The following is a 5,464-nucleotide window of genomic DNA, read 5'->3' as shown; positions in this document are numbered from 1 at the left end:
GACAGATTTATGCTAGCAAATTATTATTATTATTATTTATTTATTTATTTATTTTTATTATTATTTTTTTTTTTTTGTGAAGTTAAAGTTCAGTCTATATAAATTAAAGTAAGATCTCAGAAACTGGACCTTGTGCTGTGGTTTTCTACTGCAAAATCTTCTGCAGCTGGACTGTTGAAATAAAATGTCTCACAGAGAGAAACTGCTTGCTAAGAGGAGGAGCTCACACTCACTTGAATTCTTTACAAACATTTTGTATAGAATTCTGTCTCATAAAAAGACCTATTTCCACCTTTCAAACCATATTATTTCACGACTCATTATAGACAACAAACAGATAAACATATCATATAGAGAGACATTTCTTGCCTGAGGTTCCATTCTTAAAATAATTGTTTTCATTTAACTTGGAGACAGAGCCATCTTCATTCTTTTGATGATAGTCCTTCAGAGCGAGAAAAGTGATGGGAAAATGAAAAAACAGGTCCAGAAAAGAAAATACATTTTTAATAATAAATGAGGAGAAACGTGGAAGACACACACACCTACAAGTCCACCCCCCCTCCCCACACTCACACACACAACACGCACTCATACTGCAACCTTCTCTGTGAGGCTCCATTCAGGCCACTGTAACTCTGCTTAATTAAATTAGTCAGGGTTTATGAGCTGCCCTCGACCCGACTGAAAAAGACCCTCCATAAACATGGATGCCGCCTCTTTCATCTGACTGCTCACTGGAATAATCTTGCCATGGGCTTTAGCACAAATCCTAAGTACAGAGTCTCCTGCCTGTCTTTCATTTAGCCCTCGAAAGGCCAAGCTGAAAGTCAGAAGTTGATGGCAACTTGTACAGCCCTGCAGCAAAAGAACTGTACATACTTCTCTCACCCTTTTTCCTACAGAGATCAGAGTGGAAGTGTTTTGTCCACTACTGGGCCATGGAGGGAGCTCTGGGGCAGACTTCCTGTTGTTGTTCCCTGGTACGGAGCACTCTCACTGGCATGGGGAAAACGACCTGCACTGGTATCGTTTGGTTTTCTGCTTTAGTTTTTATCACTCCACCTTCTTCCTCAAGTTGTTGTTGTAGTGGACACCACGAGACATCTCTTCAGCTGGTGTATTTAGAGCTGCTGTTCAGCTTCTGACTTTATTTTCAGAAGCTGGAAGTGAGGATTTAGTTACTTCTGGTTGTGGTGTGTTTTTCCCCATGTCTATAAATAATACTTTTAAGCCTGGACAGAGACTTACACTACAGTCCCCAGAGAACGGGCATCTGTTCCAGAGCTCAAGTGAAACTGTTAAATGTGAATAATTTTTTTTTTCATATTATTTTTCATCCGGTGTGCGTGTGTGTGTGTGTGTGTGTGTGTGTGTGTGTGCGCATCTGTGTGCGCGCGTGTGTGTGTGCATTCGTGCGTGCGTGTTTGTGTTTGTGTGTGTAGGTGTATGCATGCATGAGTGTGCATGTATGCTTTCTGTTTTTGAACAGTAATGTCTAGACATCATGGCACTCAGTAAACCATAAATTAGACTGAACAGGTAGACTACACCCAATAAATTCTTAAGAAATCATTGACTAAATGCAGTCAATACCTGTACTGGTTTTTTCTGGGCTATTACTGTTTTTATAGGCCTATTACTTTATCTTTTCTCAAGTATGTCAGGGCAAAGCAAGGAAATTCACTCTGCAATAAAGGTCTTAGATAAGAACACAAATTTTTGAAGAGTTGTAATCAACCATAAAGGAACTATATCCTGTTTTTAGGTCAATGCATCAGAGAGCTTCTGGGTCAGCTGGCAGTGGAGGAACCATCCGAAAATGAAATCCAGAAGGAGCTGTGAAGTCCCTGAGTTTTAGTATTCTTCAAAGGTCATTTGAGCTTTGCTTTCTCTGTGACAGGAGAAAAAAGAGAACGAAAGAGACTGACCATCCATCACTGCCTTTATTCCTCTGTCCAAACCAGAGCAAACATGTCTGTTAACAGAGAGCCAAGTGCTGACCAACATTGCTTTGGCCTGTCGCCCTGTCGATTCTAAAGATCACACAGGTGACGCTCTGACTCTGATGTTTGCACAAAGAGGACAGGTTATGTGCTTTGTTGGTTTTTATCCTCATGTCAGTAATGGAATAGGAATAGGATCATGTGATGGGAAATAAAATATCCCAGTCTTGAATTACCTTGAATTTTCTGTTTGAAATTACATCAAATTCCTTCATCAGTTGACTGATAGTGAAACAGGTGCCTGTAATGTCAGATCTCATGCAGTGTTTATAGCGAGATGCAAACAGCCATGGAAAGTGTGCAAGAATGTCTGTCTCAAAAAATGGGCTCGAATAATAGATTTAATAGATGATGAGAAAGAAAAATGTAACTGGAGTAAAAAGAGAGAAAGCAGTGGTGCTGATAATGTTGCTTCAGCGGGCTAGTATCTCGGTGAAACTTAGTTTCTGGTTTCCATGAGATGGGCTCAAGAGTTCTCCATCGTGCTGGAGTTTGATTTGGGGCTGTTGTTAATTTGCCTGCCATATCACTCTCTCTTTCTCGCTTTTTCTTATAACGAGTGCACTTCTCTATTTGCCATTGCCAAGACACTCCACAAGTTGGTAGTATTTTTGTTCCTCTGGTAGCCAACCCCACGTTCTTCTACTCTATGAGAAGGGAGTGTGGTTTCATATATCTGCTCTGTATTCAGGGACATTCATCTTTTTCCCCAGCTGGGCTGCTGTAACACCTCTACCCCCCACCCCCACCACCAAATCCTGCGCTGTACGACATGAATGATATTACTACCCTGGGCTCAACCATAATTAGAGCTCGTTATCAACCCAGCCCACCGATAAGATAAGGTCACGGAAAGGAATGCCTTCGTCATTCTGACCTGCGTGTGAGGTTTTCAGGTTTCTCTTATGCTGTCTGATAAACGGCTCTTCACGCACTTTCACTGCACTCTCTTTGCTGCTTCCAAAAGAGGGCAGCATTTTGGTGGCTCAAGATATTTCCATCTCCTTTTCAGAAGATATTGATAAAAATATATTGTGTGTCATTGTTAACATGTAAGCCATATTCTCTTGATCCTCACATATCACTCTTGCATATGAGAAATAATATTCATTTAGCTATGAGGATGAAGTTAGATGCTTGGCGACTGCTGTCTTTGTTCAGGACCTCCCCCCCTGTCATTTGCACATAATGACCCCAGTTTACTGAGTTCCTTTCCAAGCTGAGTTAGAATTGCATATACTTCACTGGCCATAGACCATCCTGGAAGCCTTCATGCACCAATAGCAAAACTTGGTGCCAGTATTAATATTTCCATGTCAAAAGCTAAGATAGATCTCGTATGTTGCCTTTTAATCATTCAAGGACAAATGTGGACATTCATAGATTGATTTCAATACCATAATTAGTCATTAATTCAGACTAGCACATATGTGAGAGGGTAAAATACCTCCCTTTTTTGGACAGGTAAAAAGATCATGATCACAGAATCTCTACCAAATCCAAATCCTGATCTTTCAAAATCAGAATAGGTAGCCAATATTCTTTTTGATGGTTTTTTTCACAGGTAATTGTTATGTTTGCTTGATTATTGATTTTTCTTAGCTTGTACATGAATACTCATGACAGGAGTTCATTGAAAATATTAATTTTGTTTGAAGGTTTCCTACACTATTCTTGCACTCTGCCAACACATATACACTAAGAAGATGAAAATGTAGTCAGGCAGGTTAGTTGGCTGTGCTTTATTTTTTCATTGTGCCTATGGAATATTCTCACTGTAGCATGCTGTCACAGGGCCAAAAAAACATGCCTACATTTTGAGCTTGTCATGGTGATTAGTTCCATTTACACTTGTTGTTCTTTCTGTACAGGAGCTATTGGTGCAAGTATTATGTGCTACACTTTAAAGTGAATATAAGAAAGTGTGCTTTTTAGAGCTTTCCTTTAGAGCTTTAGCTGTATTTATGGTGACATGTTTACAGTGTGTGTGTGTGTGTGTGTGTGTGTGTGTGTGTGTGTTCATGCATGGGTGTCCCCTTATATCTTGTTTTCCTGTCTTTCAGTGTATTTATCTGTGGTCATGATGTGTTTAGTTAGACCAATTCATCTCTCTAATTACACAATTCCAAGACACATGTTATGATACAGGGAGGAAAATTAATTTTCTTTTACTTTAAAGGCTTGCTGTATGACTTTGGCAGCTATGTTTCAAATGCCGATGGGAATTTTAGCTCGACTGTTTATGGATCAGATTTTAACAACCAAGTGATTTCTTTCCTCTGTTTGAGTCTGACACACTGGCTTGTTTTCTTTCAAAAGTGAGCAGTTGATGGTGCCCTGAGTGGTAACATCTGAGCTGTGGCTTCACAGCCGCAGAGAGACATTGCTGGTTTCTGTTAGATGTAACTGTTTGCTCTGTTCTGCAAGGTCTGTGTCTCTCTGTCTGTGACATAGGCAAGGGTGTGGTGCCACTTTGTGACAGAGAGAGATGTATTTGCAGAGTAAATGCTTCCTCTGTGTGTGTCTGTGTGTCTGTGTGTCTGTGTGTCTGTGTGTCTGTGTATATGTATGGGAGGGGGTGCTAACAGCCCACATACAGAACTTTTTCTACCAGCTCCCAACTCAAATATCTTATTTGAACAATGTAGTGCCAACTAGATTCAGTAGGATTGTCCACATCACAAAAACTATCATAGGTTGTCTATCATAGGAACCCCTGTCTCCTGAGAATAACAATTTTGGTTAAAAATCTTTAGCCAGTTATCTTTGTCTATCTCCTACCTGTCACACTTCACAGGGTTGATTAAAATATTCCTGATAGTTAATAAAATGAGGCTTCTTACTTCATTTGTAAGGCAAAGCAGATGTCACCTATTAGAGTAGAGCAAAATGGATGGTTTCTCTACCATATCCACTGAATGCTGTACCTTCTATGATATAAAGGATGTGCCACTTAATTGTGGTGTGTCTTTTACCTCAGAAGCTCAGCAAAACCCAACTTTTCCTTTCTAGGGCATCTCCCTTCACAGCCCTCAGTGAAAGGGAGAAGAAAACATTTTCCCTGTGGTGATTTGTTCAGATCAGATATGCTGGTCTTTGGTCACTCACTTCTTAAAAGGCAATAGTAATTCCTCAGGGAGGACTTAGAGCCTGCTTGACCCCTGAAAACTGTCTGAACTGAAAACTCAGAATCTAGTCACATGCTCATCCTGTGCTCAGAGCATCTGTGCTTCTGTGTAGCAAGAGCATAGAACACTGTATGCTTCATGCTTATGCATACGCCACATGTCTGAAAAGATTTGTGCCAAACAGATTAAAGTTTATATTGGTCATTTGTACCTGTGTGGATAAAACTATCCCATGCTGGTCTTTGTGTAATGGTAACCTGTAAATTAATGAATTCCATTTATCATTTGAAATATCCAGATTAAAATGTTTTTGTGGACTCCAAATGACTT

The 5,464-nt window shown here is 40.0% G+C and overlaps 1 long non-coding RNA gene across 1 annotated transcript; it reads left to right on the top strand.

Moving 5' to 3' along the window:
* The first annotated feature begins 944 nt into the window (after positions 1-944).
* LOC113572565 lies at positions 945-2,178 on the top strand. Its single transcript, XR_003410126.2, has 2 exons — positions 945-1,026; positions 1,769-2,178. It is a non-coding gene; the product is annotated as an uncharacterized LOC113572565 (long non-coding RNA).
* The last annotated feature ends 3,286 nt before the right edge of the window (positions 2,179-5,464 follow it).

Source organism: Electrophorus electricus, chromosome 7 (assembly GCF_013358815.1).
Source record: "Electrophorus electricus isolate fEleEle1 chromosome 7, fEleEle1.pri, whole genome shotgun sequence".
Classification (NCBI taxonomy): domain Eukaryota; kingdom Metazoa; phylum Chordata; class Actinopteri; order Gymnotiformes; family Gymnotidae; genus Electrophorus; species Electrophorus electricus.
The sequence above is the reverse complement of the archived record's forward strand: the minus strand, read 5'-3'. Positions and strand labels throughout refer to the sequence as shown.